The 18274-nt window shown below is 42.0% G+C and overlaps 1 long non-coding RNA gene across 3 annotated transcripts in view; it reads left to right on the top strand.

The window, feature by feature from the left end:
• The window catches only part of LOC116659753, a 101270-nt gene extending 84649 nt beyond the window's left edge, over positions 1-16621 (top strand). For 2 of the 3 annotated variants that reach the window (XR_004315090.1, XR_004315089.1), the window contains exons 3-4: positions 10554-10727; positions 12472-16621. This is a non-coding gene — a long non-coding RNA (uncharacterized LOC116659753). The remainder of the gene's footprint in view (positions 1-10553; positions 10728-12471) is intronic. The other variant, XR_004315091.1, reaches the window with a different exon arrangement.
• Positions 16622-18274: the final 1653 nt, after the last annotated feature.

Genomic DNA, 18274 nt, shown 5'->3' with positions numbered 1-18274 from the left:
AGGGGACTCGCGTCGACAACTGGAGGGAGAGAAGGAATACTGTGACTCCTCACTCCCAGTTTCTCTGATCTTAAAATCCTGGAGTCTCCTCTCCTTCCTCCTCTCCCCTTAAGTCCTGCCAGTGCTACATGAACAAACCTTTCTCCTATCTGTCCCCTCCTCACTGACTTCACTCGGCCCCCATAGTTCAGATGCTCATCATTTCTTAACTAAACTACTGCAGGAACTTTTCAGAGTGCCTCTAAGGTAAGCTCGCAAAAGAAAAACCTGACCATGATTAAAATCCTTCTGTGGCGCTCTAGTGCTCACCAGAAATAATCAAGATATCTTAAATATGGGCACACACCCTTTACATGTTGCCTGCAAGTCACCCTTTCAACCTTAGTTCCATCATTCCTTCCCCAAAGCCAGTCCCACTGAAGGCTCCGTTCCTGAGGCAAAACGGGACCTTTTCCTTCACCTTCTCTCTGCCTAGAATGTCCCCTCTTTTTACATGAAAGTCCTCCTCCTTTGCGTCAAGATTCAGTTCAAATGGGAACACCTGTGAAAGTCTTCCCGCAGGGCTCCCCAGGGGGAGCTATGTGCTCCCTGTCTCTGGGCCCCTGCTTGGCCCCAGGGCGCTCCTGCAATGTGTCCTGGGTCTCTGCCTCTCAGGAGAACATACCGTATGACACTGCAATCTTTCTGTGTCCAATCTCTTTGCTCTCCTACTCAGTTGCTCTGTGCCACGTTTCAGACCAGCAACACTCTTACTCTTTTCTGAATCCTCAATCCTGAGTATATTTCCTGGAACATAATTTTTGTTGGAGGAGGAAAGGAGGAAGAAGAGGGGATAGACAGGAAAGCAATGTCTGTAGACGTGAGTGGGACTGAGACAGGAGTGACCGCGCAACTGGTTTTAAATGGCTGCAGGGCCTGTGCTGAAGAACTGATGCTGGAAATGATGGTGCGCAGAGTCCACTGGGCTGGCCCAGGCTGACGGTGGACAAGGATGCTTATCAGAGCTTTGCAGTCTAAAGACAAACTGCTTGGTTTCCCCTCTTAATAGTTGGAAAACTCTGTGGCCAAATTGGGTATTTACTGAGTTGTTTCCACCTCCTCATCTGCCACCTGGGATAATGCCATTTCTACCTTGTTACCTGAGTTTTAATATTAAAAATATCACCTTGAAGATATAGGAAGGAAACAAACATGTGTAAATTGTCTAGATCAGTGTCCAGTACATAGAAAATAATCAATAAATGTGAGCATCATGTGTGGTTTGGCTTTATGTAGTCTAAGGTAATTGGATGGGGTCGTAACTCAGAAGTCTTTTCACAATTGAGGAAACAGGCCCCAGTAATTATTAGCAGCACTGGGAGGGGAACAAGCCCCTCTTAGTCCAAGTCCAGTGTCTTCCTCCCAGAGGTCAGCACAGCTAACGGGGCAGTGAAGAGGGGTGGGAAAGCACCATGGAGAAGCGGACAGGGTTAGTAATCACTGTTACAGAGAGAAGCTTGTGCTAAGAGCTAGTTCATTTGCTCCTGGCAGTCACTCAGAGGTGACATTATTCCAGTTTGGCAGATGTGGAAATCGAAGTAGCCACGTGATGGGACTGAGGCAAGAACACATTCAGGAGTGCTGCCATGAAGCCGCTTCCAGACAGGCTGGCCTGCGACGATACAAGCCCCACACCTGCTGCAGAAAGCCAAGTACTGATGGGGGAGAAATGACCAGCACTGCAGTGGGTAATGAGAATACAGCCTCTGAGTTAAGAGAAACATTATTCTAAGTCATTGTTGTAATAATTAAAGGGGAGAGTGGGTTGCAAAATACAAGTTGTTTCAAAAAAAAGAACATAAATTGATAGTTGGGCTAGTCGCGTAGTCCTGGTTTACATGTTAAAATGTACTCGCTCTGAATAGCTGCTTTGAAATGCGTAAGGGAGAGAACAAAGTGTAACGGCTTTGAGAGATTTTCTTTCTTTTTTTTCCCTTTTGTGTCTCTCAAAACTTTTTTAAAGTAGCTTTAGAACAACTCACCAGTTGACTTACAAACCATCATTTTTTTAAAGCTCAGTAGGTATATACTTTCTGAATATTACTCATAAGCAATGGAGGAAGAAAAATTCTATGCACTTAAAGCATAAATCAATGTTACCCTCTCCTTCTAAAAAAGGTAGTCACTGGTTTCTCCGTTCTTAGGAAGGTGTCCTGAAAGCTCCATTGCCAAAATACAGATTTAGAATGACTGAGTCATAGGTTATAGCAGAAAAATACATATGGAGTTATCTTTGAGACTATTAATTAGATCAAAATATGTTTACTCCATGACAGAATTCCCAAGAGTTTGGGCGCCATGTATGTGAGTCTGTGTGTGTGCAAATTCATTTCAGCCGTTCTGGGTCTCCTTTCTCCACCTCATGCAATACTCTTTTTTTTTAAGTTTCTGTTTTTCTGGACACTTCAGTTAATAATAGGTTCACATGTATCACTTTACAAGATGTTAAGAGCTAAGGTTTCTTGGAGAAAATGCAACAGGTGTCTATTTAAATAAGGAAGTTATGAGGGTGATGGAGACCTGCCACATGCTGGGTGAATGGTTTTAAGCCTAACACTTCTGATTCTTGTGAGCTGTGGTTCACGTGAATCTTGGCAGAGTGTGCATGTCACACCCTCAATGGTATTGACAACAACTCTAGAGGCAATGGGTCAGCATAAATAAGGAAAACAGTATTGTCAGCTAATGCCTTGGTACTCATTCCTGGGGCTTCTGAGGCTAACATTAGGCTTTTGAGGGTTGCAAGTGTTTTCTGGAGAGGTGAAGAGTGAGAGGACCAGAAAATAAGGAGATTGGAGAATGTGGACAGTCGGCAAAGGAAACGGAACTCAATCACGTGCAAGGAGGCTGTGGGTTATAATGGTTAGAGAAGCCCTGTGAGGAGGGGACTGGATGCTTTGACAACTGAATATACGGTGGGCACCCGGGTCTTATGGGTCTAAGGGCTCAAGCCCAGAATGTGTCTCTTTTACTCCATTTTTGGTTTCCTTCCCCCCCCCCATATCTTTGAGTCAATCAAAAACAGCCAAAGCGATCTCCACTTTTTTTCCCCAAATGCCCCCTTTCCCTTCATTTATCACTATGACAATCTTCCTATAAATAATTATGAAACATCAGTTGAATGATGTTTAGCCTATAGATAAATGCTACAATCTATTCCTATAAATAGGATAAACATCATTCAATTGATGTTTCATAATTACAGATAAATGCTGAAACATTTATGTTTAAATAGAAGCTTTCTACAGAGAGGCAGTAGGATTTATACGAAAAACAACGGTATTTAGAATGGGGTGGCTCACCTCTTGGGTCCACCACCTACAGAGTATTTGATTTGGTGTCGGGTAAGCCATCTTAACCTCTTAGCCTGTCTACTCCCTGATAGAGTGGTGAAGATTAAAACAGATCGTGCATATAATGTGTTTAGAACAATTCTGGAACATAGTTGGGCACTCAATCCAAATTAGCTTTCTTACATTCAAATTCCCTCTACTTGGCTTTTCACTGATGTTAAGCGGGTATCAATACCAAGTGAACAGAAAACATACTCGCTGGTTTGCTTCAGTTGAATTTCGCCCTGAAGTTCTGAGGAACTCATCACAGTTAAACACTGTAATCTACAAATAACACACCAGGATGTCGTCTGCTGATGAAGTGAAAACCACTCTGCGTTAATGGATGGGGCAGTGGAGAGGGGCTATGCCTGAGAGAGAATAATATTAAGAGAAGGTTTTCTTATCGTCTCTGCACATTTCTAGAGTTTGAGGAACTAAAAGGGAGTATTTCCCTCAAAATGCACGCAGATAAAAAAGAAAAATGATTTCTTGAGCAACTCTTATGTACAGCTAGACACCATCCTCAAACCCAAGAGACCGCCTCTCTCGTAAGAGGCCAGTACAAAAACACCTAAAATGCCACCGAGGAAGCACACACAGGAAGTAGAGGAAATCAGCTCGAGGAGCCATTAAGTTTCAGTTTATGAAGGGATATCAACAAATTGTTGAAACTCCTGATAAGCTCTCGTAAGTCTCACAAGCCATCGGCACAGTGTAATATGTTAAATTAGCAGTTAATATAGTCTAATTGTCAGTGATGACTGTGTTTAAAACCAGTTCACAAAATTTCTGAAAATAAATCCGAGTCCACGTGGGCTCCAGCACTGCTTCTATAAGCCATAGGAATCAAACTGATTGCTCTACAGCTGAGAAACTGAGGCCCCAGACAAAAAGGAGAATGGTCCCAAATTCAGTCACTTTGCTGCTTTGGGGTTAGTCGGCAGAGCCATGGCTTTCATTCTCACTGTTACTACTTCCTCTCTGTGTGTGGCTAAGTAGTTTGACTCTCCAAACCTAAGCTGCTTTTTGTTTTACAGAAATAGTAATTCCTAAATAACAAAGTTGTTATAGGGAAGAAAATATACTCCAAGTCACATACTTAGCACAGTAGTTGATATTTAGAAAGCGCTCCATAAATTAGTTATGTAGAAATTTTCTACACACAATAAAGGCAACTTGAATCTCAATTCCACGTGACAACCCTTCAGGTATCTGTAGACAGTTCCCACGTTCCAATAAATGAAATCACCGCTAAACTGTACAACCCAAGTTCTTTCAAAATCTCAATATTCAGCTTGTACTGGGCTTAGCACCTGCGGCTAGTAATACAACTGTTTTTTTAATTAGAGTCTTTTTCCTTTTGACCATCTACAATTAAGTGTCTTGAAGTAAGGTTTGGTTTTGCTTTTTGTCCATATCATCTAGGAATTAGGTTCAAGTCAGAGCAGCATTTCAAGAATGCACTGACAAACCAGAACACGTCAAGAAGGGCTTTCATGATAAGGGATCTAGAAACCCTTGTAGTTTCAGAGAGAGTTGAAAGAAATGGGCTTATTTGTCCTGGAGAAGATTTGAAAAGAACATTAGATGGAAAAATCACATAGAACAAATAGCTTATTTGACTGTTGGACCCTAGCTGTGTTCTCGCTGAGCTTTTGTGGAAATATAATGAAATACTGAGTGAAAGAATGCACAGATGAATAAATGCACGACCCACAAAACATGTAAGCACTGCTTAAACTGTGCTGTTTGTCATAGTCTCTTGAGCCTGAATTTCCTCACTGGCGATAATGGGGTGACAGCTTCTTCCATAAGTTGTTATAAAATTAGCTCTGTAACAGAAGCACATGACAGACACGTGATAAATGGCTGCCATCCTTATGCTTGTTCTCCAGCTTCCTAACTAGCTGATCCATCCCTCGAGTTCCTCAAAGAACTGAGGGGAAACAGAGCAAGAGCTCAAAGGGTCTGTGTGCTGCAGAGAAAGTCACATGTTGGAAGCTCTAGCTTTATAAAAAGTTTTTGGAAGAAATAGAGGATGTTTATAGAAAAGGGTTGTTGGGGACAGTGACATAAGCTCAAATAGCCAAATGACTTACCTGTGATTCTTCCATCTCTAAACCTATAATGAATATCAGTAAGACTAAAATATTATGGAATCGATTTCTTCTGAAAGCTGGTGAGAGACACTAGCACACCTACGTCCATACATGGGTTTGAGATACTTGGGAATAGTGACAAGGGAGTTACATGGCAAAGCTGGGGGTTACCTCCTAATACCTACTCCTTGGAGAGAAGACGGTTTCTTCAGTAAGTAGTGCTGGGAAAACTGGACGAATGAAATTAGAAGATTTCCTCACACCATACACAAAAATAAACTAAAACTGGATTAAAGACTTAAGTGTAAGACCTGAAACCATAAAACTCCTAGAAGAAAATACAGGTAGAATACTCTGATATCAATCAGTTTGGGGGGGGACCTGTCACCTCAGGCAAGGGAACCAAAAGCAAAACTAAACGAATGAGGCCTGATTAAAAGCTTTTGTACAGCCACGGAGACACTGACAAATGGAAAGGTAGCCTACTGAATGAGAGAAAATGCTTGCAAGCGGCATGCCCAATAAGGGGTTAGTATCCAAAATATATAAGCAGCTTACACAGCTCAGTATCAAAACAACAAAACACCCGATCATAATATGGGTGATATTTTTCCAAAAAAGACATACAGATGGCCAACAGTGGCATGAAATGATGCTCAACATCACTAATCATCAGATAAATGTCAATTAAAACCATTGTGAGATATCACCTCACACCTGTTAGAATGGCTATCATCAAAAAGTCTACCAATAACAAATATTGTCAAGCACATGGAGAAAATAGAACTCTACTCACTGTTGGTGGGAGTATAAATTGGTGCAGCCACTATGGAAAACAGTATGGAGATTCCTCAAAAAACTAAAAATAGGACTGCCATATGACCCAGAAATTCCATTCCTGGGTATACATCTAATGAAAATAAAAACACTAATTCAAAAAGATGCATGTACCCCGATGTTCACAGCAGCATTACTTACAATAGCCAAGACATGGAAGCAACTTAAGCGTCCATCAACAGATGAATGGATAGATAGATTCACTCAATGGATTACTACCCAGCCTTAAAAAAATGAAATTCTGCCAATTGCAACAACATGGCTGGACCTAGATGATATGCTTAGAGAAATAAGTCAGACAGAGAAAGACAAATACTGTATGCTATCACTTCTATGTTGAATCTAAAAATAAAACAAATGAGTATAACAAAACAGACTCAAAGATAAAGAGAACAAACTAGTGGTTGCCAGTGAGGAGAGGGAAATGGGAAGGTGCAATATCAGGGTAGGGGATTAAGAGGTACAAACTACTATGTATAAAATAAATAAGCTACAAGGATATATTATATAGCACAGGGAAATAATAGACATTATTTTATAACAACTTGAAATGGAGCACAATCTATAAAAATACTGTATCACTCTGTTATACACCTGAAACTAATATAATATTGCAGATCAATTATACTTCATTAAAAAATTTGATACATACACTTGGCATGGCAACGCTTTAAGTTTGGTATAATTATTGACACCTTTTTTCAAGTGAAGACACTGAGGTAGAGATGGGCTAAATAACTTGTCCAAAGTCACAGTCAGTAAATAAAAAGTCAAAGTTCCAACCTGGACAGTCTGGCTCTAGAATCCATGCTTTTTTACTGTTTCCTTTGCTTCCTTTTTGTCTTCAACTAAGAGCAGGGAACTCGTCACAAAGTTGGCCTCTAAGCATTTAGTTCCATCTCCTTATTACTTCCTATTTTTCCCTTGGAAATTTGTTTCTATTTCCTTCAACTGGGATTTTTAAAAGATGCCAGTATGGCTCCCACCATTTCTCAGAGCACCTGGAGGAAACTAAGTGGTTTGCACAATGCCCTCGTCACTTATTCAGGAGCACGCTCGGCATTAACTGCCCTAGAGAAGAAAGAGTAATAGAGCAGGATTACCAGCCAACCAAGATCAACAGAACGTGGCCTAGATGTCTCCGCAAGAGCTTGGAGTGTCAACAGACGAACGTGGACAAATGTGAACATAAAATAAGAGCCTTCACTAACAAAATGGCTACCATGTGTAAAGTACGTCTGCATAAAAGGTGCTTCCACACCTTGACCTCTACTCTTCAGAGAAATGGTATGAAGTCAATATTACTGTTTAATCCTTACAGTTGGGAGGAACAGTGCCAGGGTGCAGCAGTTTGGGGATTTGAACCTAAGTGCAAAATCCCAGCGTTTCCTTACATGACTGCATACTACTCTTCCATCACCTGGAGATCAAACGCAAAATCGTGTTAAAGAAACAAGGATAGGATTGTTTGTATACTATGAAAATACTAAAACAGAAAAGGGCATAAAGAAAAATGGAATGTAAAACTTGGAATCCACCAGTTAAATTTAAAAGGTACATCACAAATGACTGCAGCCCTCCCGATCACAGGGCACTTCCTCTCCGTGACGTCCACACCGTCTGCTGCAGAGCGACCCTCCAGGTACACTGGGCTACGTACGGGGAGTATCTGAATCATCGCTTTCTTACCCACCCCGACTCTCACTGCAGATGTTGAAACTGAGGCCCAAAGAGGAGAAATGATTTTCCCAATTCAACTGATACTAATATCCAGGTCTGAAAGCCTCCCTCCCATGCTCCCCACACCATATCATGCTGTCCTTATAAAAATGAAATAGTCATTTGCTGTAAGTATCTATTTTGTCTATTTTCCTAAGCCATGGAATCATAGTGATTGAATTCACTTGAAAACTATGGCAGAAAAATGTAAATGTAACTCGAGTCAGTCTATTTTTAATGCATTCAGGGATTACAAACGATCTTTTCCGAGAATAAACTGAAAAGAATTCCAACCTTATTTAGCAAATAGGAGCAAGAGGGAACACGTAGACAGGCCGTGGCAGAAACCCCATTTTTTCTCTTTAGGCTGAACCCCTCATCTCCCCACATTCCTGACACTGAGGGACGAGTTTGTCCTTGACAAACGGCTGTCTGCTAGAGGCGCCCTCCATCATTACCCAAATCCACTTAGAAGAGGAATGTGCCCTCAAGAACGGGGCCTGGGGAAAGTGCTTAGAGACCGTCTGCGCTGAAGCAGGGCCCTTCTGACTCCATTTATCAGTGGTGTGGTGGTGTCTTTTGAAGTGGCTTCCTTCAGTCTTGGCAGGAGCTCAGAGAGCCACCAGCATAGGAGAAACTGCCACCCACAGCCTCCAGGAGGCTCTTTCTTCAAGGAGGGGGCACCCCACAGCTGGAGCCGGGCCTGGGGGCGTCCAGGCTGCACCAGGGACGAAGAGGAGAGAAAGCTGCTGACTCATGGCTTTGGCCACTTCCAAGTTATTAGCAATTTCCTGAAGCAGGGATTGCACACGTAATTATTTTTTCTGGGGTAAGAGAAGTCATGAGGCCTTTTTCTAAAGAAGAGCAAAGAAAGAATTCACCATCATAGAAGTTTTAGGGACATGATACAGACAAGCTACACATAGTTTTCATTAGCCCCTACAGATCCTCTTTCCTTTCCTGTGCTCCCAGGGGGGCTGACACTGTAAGAGATACAGAGGGCTCTGGAAAGAAGGGAAGTCAAGCTACTTATCACTGCGGTCGCCCTTCTGCTAGATCATCATGGGTTGGTCGAGTGCCTTTTCTAGTAGTCAAGCCCCTATCAAGCACTAGTCTTCAGAGAGCACAAGGGCCCAGCACATCTCCCCTCGCCTGCTGAAGTCCTACAAAACTATCAGTCAGCTGCGCTGGGGGTGGCACGTGGTCTAAGCGAGACCAGTCAGATATTTTCCTTGGGAATTCGAATACTAAGCTGAATCTTAAGCCACATGATACAGAGATGGAGAAAGCTGGAACTGATTGATGTCTGTGTTGGAAACCTCCCCCCAAAAAAGTCCAGTGGTTTCTTAGATTCCAAGAGCTACACTGGTTATATTCTTTTTTAATTCCTGGTTCTTCTGTATTTTTTTTAATTTTATGAGTCGCCCACATTCAGCTGAAAAGGAAGCTATAATTGAAGCTCAGTGCATTGTAGCAACTTGTCCAAAGTCACACAGCTAGTAAGTAGAGCACATGGGATTCACATTCAGGTTTGCTTCCAGTACACCGCAGTGCTTACAGGAAGGCAGGGTCTAGGAGTTCATGACCTATACATACAAAGAGACTGAGAAACTCAATCTTGTTATTAAACGCTGAGTAAGCTCACAGAAAATGTCTGCCTAGTGCCCGGACGTAGGAAAGAAAACAAAATAAAGAGCAATTTAGAAAATTTCTATGAGCAATAGAATTCTATTTGGTACAGTGTCTGGCCTCCTGGAGAGAAACAAATTATCAACATTTGAAACCATGGTCATTTTTCAAGGGACATTTCTTTCTCATTTATAATTCTCTTTTTTCTTACATTTTTCGCTGCTTGCTCTCTCTTCTGAGAGTAACTAGATAAGGAAGCAGACATTTAAACCTTACTAACAGTGGGGTTTTGTTGTATATGATATCTGCTGTAGACTGTTTGCATCCCCCAAAATTCATATGTTGAAAATCTAATGCCCAAGGTGATGGAGTTCGGAGGTGGGCCTTTGGCTGTGCCCTCGTTAATGGGATTAGGGATCTTATACAAACGGACCCAGAAAACTCCCTTGCCCCTGCTATGGAACAGAAGGTGGTCCTTCACCAGACACCAGATCTGCCAGCACCTTGATCCTGGACTTCCCAGCCTCCAGAACTTCAAGAAATAAATTTCTGTGGTTTATAAACTACCCTGTTTATGGTAGTTTATTATAGCAGCTGAACACTAAGGCACTATTCTCTTTTAATTCTTACAATTATCCTGTGCAGAGATAATGTTTTCCCACTTTCCAGAAGAGGAAGTAATGGCACCATTGCCCAGGGTCATATAATTGTAAAAGGTCCAGCAAAGACTTAGAATTGGGCCCAGGTGCTCTTTGTAACAGCACTCAACAAGGATGCTAGTTCACAGGCGTCTTTGAGGCAACTACCAAAATAGTTCCTTGGTTGAGAACCTCGAAAACACACGTAAATATATTTCTATTCTTTTTTCTTTCATTCTTTTATTTTTTTTTCCTAGCACACTGGAAGACATCTTTGTGCTAGGAGGGTCTGTCTAGCAGAGGACAGGCTGCGGGGTCCTATAGGAGGGAAATCTGAGACCTGAACTTGCAGAGTCTTCCGCTTTCCACTGGCTTCCTTCTGAGACGCCAAGGGCGAGAAGCTACAGTGCAGGAGACTCAACTGGCACCTGGTAAATACTGCCTAATGCGCTAATTTGGTTGAAATTTGCATGTAGATGTAGCAGCCTCACATAATGTAAAAACTCCGTTATTAAACAAATATTTAGGTGCATAATATTTGCTTGGCACTGTCCTAGTCATTGTGAATACAGTAGTAAACAAAACTGGTAAGTTCTGGCTCTTATAGAGGGAAGAAAAGACAAATTTAAGTAGGTGAAAAATAAATTAAAATGTACTAAAATATGCTAGATATGATTTCTATAAAATAATAACTGTACTATGATTTTAAAAATTAACTGGTGGATTTTCAACAAATGGTGCTGGGACAACTGTATATTCTCATGCAAAAGAATAAAACTGAACCCCTACCTCACATCATGTATAGTAATTAACTTAAAATGGATAATAGGCCTAAATTTTAAAAGCTGAAAACTATCTACTTTTTAGAAGAAAACACAGGAAGCAATTTTCACACTTTGGGTTAGGTGATAGTTTCTTATACATGGCACCAAAAGCACTAGTAATGAAAAAATATTGATTAATTAGACTTCATTAAAAGTAACATCTTTTGTGCTTCAAAGCAGATCATCAAGAACGTGAGAAGACAGCCCACTGAATGGGAGAAAATACTTACAAACCAGCTATCTGGTAAAAGACTTGTATTCAGAATATACGGAGACCCTTACATTTTAGGCCACTTTGCACTTGCTTAAATTTGCATTTTCTTCCCTCCCTGAGAGCCATTTTAAAAATGGATGAAAAATTTGAATAGATATTTCTCCAAAGAAGATATACGTATGATCAATAAGCACATGAACAGATGGTCAAAAAAAAATTATTCATCAAGAAAATGCAAATCATAACCATAATGGACAGCTACTTCATACCCACTAGGATGACTATTGAAAAAACAAAATCAGAACAATAAGTATTGGTAAAGATGTGGAGAAACTGGAACTTTTGTGCATTGCTGGTAGAAATGAAAATGGTGCAGCCACCGTGGGAAACAGTTTGGCACTTCCTTAAACAGTTAAACATAGAATTACCATATAACCCAGCAATTCAACTCCCCAAAATGAAAACATGTGTCTACACAACCACTTGTAAATGAATATTTGTAACAGTATTACTCATACCAGTTAAAAGGTAGCCAGAGTAGCCATCAACAGATGAGTCTATGAACAAATTATGGTGTAGCCCTACCATGAAATATTATTCAACCATAAAAAAGAATAAAGTACTGATACATGCTACAAACTGGATGGAGCCTGAAAACACGCCAAGTGAAAGAAATCAGTCACAAAAGACCACATAGGTATGATGCCATTTCTATGACATGCCCAGAGCAGGCAACTCCATAGAAACGGAAAGTGGATGAGTGGGTACCGGAGGCTAGAGGAAGAAGGAAATAGGGAATAACTACTAATGGTTATGACCCTTCTATTGGGGGTGATGAAAATGTCCTGTAGCTAAGTACAGTTGATGGTTGCACAACTGTGAATATACCAAAAAGCACCAAAATGTACATTTTCAATGGGTAAATTCTATGGAACATAAAAAATACCTCAGTAAAGTTGTTATTAAAAAAAAAACTGATAGGGATATAGAATTTCTCAGTCCCCAGCGTTGTTTCCATCATATTAAATGATGGATGTGTGCGAACAGTTTAGTAATAAAAAGGGCTTGTATTTTAACTGTGTGCATGTATGTGTGTCCATGTTTTCTTGTTTCTCTTGTTTGCTTGTTTGCTTTCAGAAAACTTGAAGCAAAAGTCGTAGAAAATAAAGCGTAATGGTTGGCGGAGCTCTGGAGCCGGACCACGTGGGCTCAGAGTACAGTGCCATCGCTTTCAAACTACAGAATCTCAGACAACTAACCTCTACAAGTTCCAGATTCCTTATTAGTAAATAGGAAAGCATAGTGCTTATCTTATGTGTGTGCTTATGTGTATTCAGTTAAGCAGTGTTTACTGTAGCTCAATTTATGTTAACAGTTATTGTTTTCATGGTTATTATTACTCACTCCAGAGGCTCTGGACTTAATCTGAACCCCCTTGGAGGGGTGACCAAGACAAAGGGCCTCCCTCCCCATTTCCGTTGACATTTGAGAGATTCCCGTCCCCTGCTGCTCGTGTTTCTCCCCCATTCCAACTTCTAGAATGAGCTCCCATTCCCACTACCCACCCCGCAAATCACCAGAGACTGTTTGCTTTGGGGATGAACGGGCAGAGATGGAGGAGGCATGGGGGCCGGCTGAGTCCCACCTCCATCCCCCGTCTCTCCCTCCTCCTCTTCCCAGGGATGGGTCTCATAAGCAGTACCCCTGGAGCCTGCTTCGTCCCTCACGTGCTCTCCCATGGGACTTCTGGAACGCTTCAGTACATTTCTGAACCATCCCCAAAGAATGTGATGACTCAATCAAAGTCATCAAAACTGTTCTGTCCTCCTCTGGGAAGAGAAAAGCAAAGGTGATGAGGAGGGAAATGCCATGGTGAGAAGGATCATCGCTGAAGCTCTTGGAAGAAAAGAAACTTGGATGGTAAAGACAAGCGAGTGCAGAATGTGTCCCAGGAATGATCACTCCACCCCCCCCACCGATGCTTTGTACCCTGGCCCCTTGGCCACCACGCCTGCTGCTCCTCACCCCTTCCTCTGAGGGGGCTGGTGACCCAATCACTAAGCCACCACTCAGACTGAGGGTCCCAGACAGCCCCTACTCTCCCTCTGGTTGGGGGTCTGGAGGGGAAGGGAAGTAGGGAACACTTACTATCTCAAGTCTGAACTCTGAGCTCATTTTTTTATAGTATAGAAGAGAAACTTTTGTTCCTTGAGCACTTGCTCTAGGCCAGGCCCAGAATAAGTAAGTCATAGGGGAACCTCAGTTAATAACAGGGGTGAAGACACAGACGTCTGTGTAAGGGAGGCCTGTACCTGAGACGTGGGGGAAAAGCTGCCCATGAAAATCAGGGGTGGCTTCCCAGAGGAGGCAGCCGTGGAGCTACTGGGAGATCCACTGGAATTACCACTCTTTTTTGGCCTCTCGTATGTCAGCATTTTATATGAATAAGTAATTTAACCTAGATAGCTTGAACCCACCTCAGCTCACGTCCAAAATTAGTTTTCTTTTGGCATCGTATAAATACTTGTCTCTGTGGACCTGCCCTCGAGGTGTTTGAGGAGGGAGGTAAGAACCCTGGCAGGGATACTACCTGACTGCCGAGGAGGGATGGGGTTTACAAACTATTGTAGTAAGAGTGCAGCCTCTGACTAGATCACTGACCATCTGCATCCTACCTGGCAGGTTTCACAGGCAAGGCTCACCTTGAGGTTAACAAACATGCTCTGAATGCCTTTTCTACGTCACACACTGGAAGATGCTGTGCTGAATGGCCCCTTTGGCCCCAGGCCCTGCCCTCAAGGCACAAGCAGTCTGCTCGAGGACTCCCAGATCCAGCGCCTTTGTTTGCTAATCCAGCTCCTGCAGAGTCTGGGATGATCTTTGCCCCACCTGTCAGCAATCTCTCAGCACCCATCACACACATCTAAGAAAACCCTTGCCTGTTAGAAAGGGGACTGGGGCATGTATGTTAGAGATACGGCAGAACCGCAGGAGGGTCTAAGGACCTGAAGATCGCTCAGAAGGTAACGTGATAAAGAATAAATATCAGGCAATTTTTAAGAAGAAAGTGGACAAGTGGCTTTAGAGAGCTTTTCTTCATTGGGAAAGTTTATGAGCAAGGCTTTGGCAAGCAAGCACTGAAGCATCTTTTTCCTCCCTCTGCTCTCTGTCAGCAGAACTGTTGGTGCAGCTCTGACAAGTGACATCAGCCCCACCGCCGCTCCACGTGAGGCCCGGCCCCCAGTTGCAGAGCCTGATGAGGAAACAGCGAAGAAACACACCAAGCGGACTATTAGCCAAAGATGCCGGTGCAACGGCGGGCGCGTAGCAAGAAGATCAGAGTCCAGCCTCTGGAAAGCCTAGGCCCGGCAGTTACAGCCAAAGAAACCAACTTCAAGCACCCATGACGTGCAAAGCACGGAGATTCACGCTTCCATAAAGACAGTCTCCTGGTCAAGTTGTGTTGACACGTGTGTCTACCTTTATATTGGCTAATTTTCTCAGTCTAAAACTAATTGATTCTTTTCCCTAAGAGTTTCACTTCATGGAACGATGGCCATTATTGAGCACCAGGAACTTGGCCAGATTCTCTACTTAGTTTATATAATTTAACCTCACAGCAAACCTGAAGGGTAGGTATTAGAAACCTGATGATGAGAGAAAGGCTCCGAGGGGCTGTGGAAGCTGCCCCCAAGCCAGAGAGCTGAGAGCGAAGCCATAATTCAACTCAAGTCCATCATCAGCATCATCATCATCATCATAATTAATAAAACTCCTGTTTTTTTGGTACAAAACTTGTTTTTTCTTTTCCCACATTATTAAGATGCAATTCATAATTTTACATGATATAAACTGAAAAAAGAAAAAAAGCCTCTATGTTCACCCTGGACTATAAAGGATGTATTTAACAGTGTTAGCTTGTATATGTATTTTTTTACACAGCATTTTGGATTTTTAGTTAAGAATACTTTTATATTAAATATACATAATACATTTTTCTTAGAAAGGATAGAAGATATATGCTACTTAAAAAGAAAAGAGATAAAAAGAAAAGGAAACAGCCATGACACTGTGGCAGTATTCTTCCCCTGTATCGCACCCAATTTTGCTCTGTGAGTGGAATTTCTGGGTAAGAAGACACAGACATTCTGAGGCTTTTTGATGCATATCACCAGATCGCCCTCTGGACCCGCTGCAGGAATGTTTCCCAGTCTTGAGTTTTATCTCAGCGTTCACTTAGTTTTCAGTCGGGTCACTAGGAAGTACGAACAACTTTATCTGTTGTGTTCATTCTTTATCATTTACGCATTTACTCAATTTTCTTTTGATGTGCTCTTTTTTTTTTTATTGATTTGTAAGTATGGTTTATATATCCAGGGTTTTTTTTCTGATGCCTATGTTACTATATGCCATTTGTCACTAAATAATATGATATGCAGAATTATTTTCAATTTTTACATTATCTTTTTCTTTACTTTCTTCCCAATACCAGTGTTAAATTTGTTTACCTTTATCACTTGTTTCATTTTTACAGTCTCATTACTTTTCTGTAAACATCTGACATATCTAAAATTTATTTTGGTGTGTGATGGGAGTTAGAAAGCATTTTTTCAGAGCTTTAGTAAAATAAAAGACAAATCGTATTTAATACTTAGGCTTGTCTTGATTTCCCTTACAAAGAAAAAAATTCCTTTCCTCCAAAATTTGCCCCAGTTGCTTAGAAATGTGTTGTCACTGTCAAAATAAGATATATGAGGGAAAGAGAGTATGTGGTTCTTCCTCACAGGAAATTTAAAAATTGTCAGGGGGACAATACAAACACAAAATTGTGTGCATGGTATTTATGGTAGTTGTAAAGTACAAATGAAGGCCATATGGAGAGGGCGACTTTGGGGAAGAGTGAGAATTAAGTTGAGCATCAGGGCGTAAGTAGAATTTGGCAAGATGGAGAGGGAGGAGAGAGCGCACGAAGGACAAGAGGAGCTGCTGGGCGAGGTCCGGCCACTGAAGCAGCAGCTACCGACCGAGGAGGCCGAGATGAGCAGGAGATGAAATTAACTCAGGGACGTGTTGTAGCTGATGGTTGATCTGGTTTCTTTTACATTTATAATCATTTTGCAACAGAATTTGACTATTCTTTAAAAGATTAGACTAGATTAAGCCAACCATTGTTCTAAATTAGGGAAAACCAAGAATAAAATAGAATTTGCACTGGGCACCAACACTGTGTATCATTCATGCCTATTTTCTTTGCTCCTTCATTTATTTCAATCCCATCAGAATTTTACCGACCAGTCATTTTTGTATTCTTTTACTGAACAAGCATCTTGTGTGTCTCTATGAGATGCTAGGTACTCTGCAAAGTTCTAGGGGCGTAAGGAGCCAACCTGATCCCTGCTCTGGAAGATACTCAAGCGTAGAGGAGAGACAAGAACATAACACAGCTGAACAGTCTCGGTACCATCATGGAGGAGTGGCGCCCAGGCTGTGAGACAATGAAGGAGCAGCTAATGCCACCTGGGGCCCTCCACAAAAGCCAGACAAAGTCAGTGGTGTTGAGCTGACCTCTGAAGGCAGAGCAGCAGTCTAGCCATTTGGAAAGGTGGGGAGTACTAGGTGGTCCCATGGGATTGAAGCCCATGGTCTGTGTTGGGGGATATCTCAGGGAAGCCCCTATTTTATAGCCCTTTTTTCCTCTGAGGATGGCTTTTCACTGAAGGTATTCAGCCTATTTATATCCCTCCTTCTTTGTCAATACATGCCTGAAGCCACTGAGTGGACGTGAGAAAACCCATCAGCTGGATTTCACCTGGGCATCTATGCTATGAGGAACATCATCATGACAGGTGACATGCATTAAAAATTCATTACGTGCCAGACACTGTTCTAACCATCTTTACTTATTTCATCCACACAACAACCCTCACATCTTCTTTTGCAGCTTTGCAAACTGAGGCCCAGAGCTGTCAAGGAAATTACCCAAAACTCCTGGATATAAAATAGTGAACTGGGGATTCAGACACAGGCAGCCAGACTCCAGAGCTTGTGCTCTTGAATATTAAGTCCTATCCTGTCTTTAGTTTGCTGAAATTAGAAAGAGAAACCACAACTCTGGTCTAGAGTGATTCAGCACTGACAGGGATTCTCCCAGAACCTAGAACCTGGAAGGGAACACAGAACAGTGAACATGCTCTAGACAGTAGGCTGGCAGACTTCATGGTTTTTAAGGTAAACACAATGCAGGAGTTCACACTAAGGAGCAACATCACTCGTCTATTGGTTAAATAGGCTGTGTGTGTGGAGTCAGTTAAACAATATATAACCCCATTGATTCCATTGCTTTTTCTACTCCACTTACTCTGAAATGAGTAAGAATGGGATTTCTGGTTTATTCATACTAAGCTTCAGATTAAAGATGATTTGCTGTTGAGCAAGGCTTCTCTATTACTTAAGTAAAAACGCATCTATTAGATAACACCTCAGAGACATGTCTGAAGCATCTTCACACTATCTGAATGGAGAAGCAGAGGATGCGCAGCGGATGTAGCAGTGAGACTAGATCCAGCCCTCCCAGCTCCTCCTCCCACTGTTTTTCCCCTACAGCACCAGCAGTTCAATCAAGGGCGGTGGCTCTGTGGGATCAGTGCTGCACAAATCCACGTCCAGAAAATATTCAGTTTGACCCCACCTAGATAAAAGTAGCACCGAGGTGAACAATCAGAAATCAGATCAGAACGGTCAGTGGTGGTCCTCCTTTCAGGATCTCCTAAGGCTGACTCTCCCATGTCGGGTAGCTGTCTAACCTCTTCATGACTTGGCATCAGCATTGAGAGCTGAATTCTTAAAGCAGTGGCTAGTCGACCACAGCCAGCCCTCTAACGTGTTCTACTTAGCTCATTGTTTTAAATGAATGAATGATGAACAAATAATACACTAAAAT

Source organism: Camelus ferus, chromosome 25 (genome assembly GCF_009834535.1).
Source record: "Camelus ferus isolate YT-003-E chromosome 25, BCGSAC_Cfer_1.0, whole genome shotgun sequence".
Taxonomy (NCBI): Eukaryota; Metazoa; Chordata; class Mammalia; order Artiodactyla; family Camelidae; genus Camelus; species Camelus ferus.
This window is presented reverse-complemented; position numbering and strand designations above follow the sequence as displayed.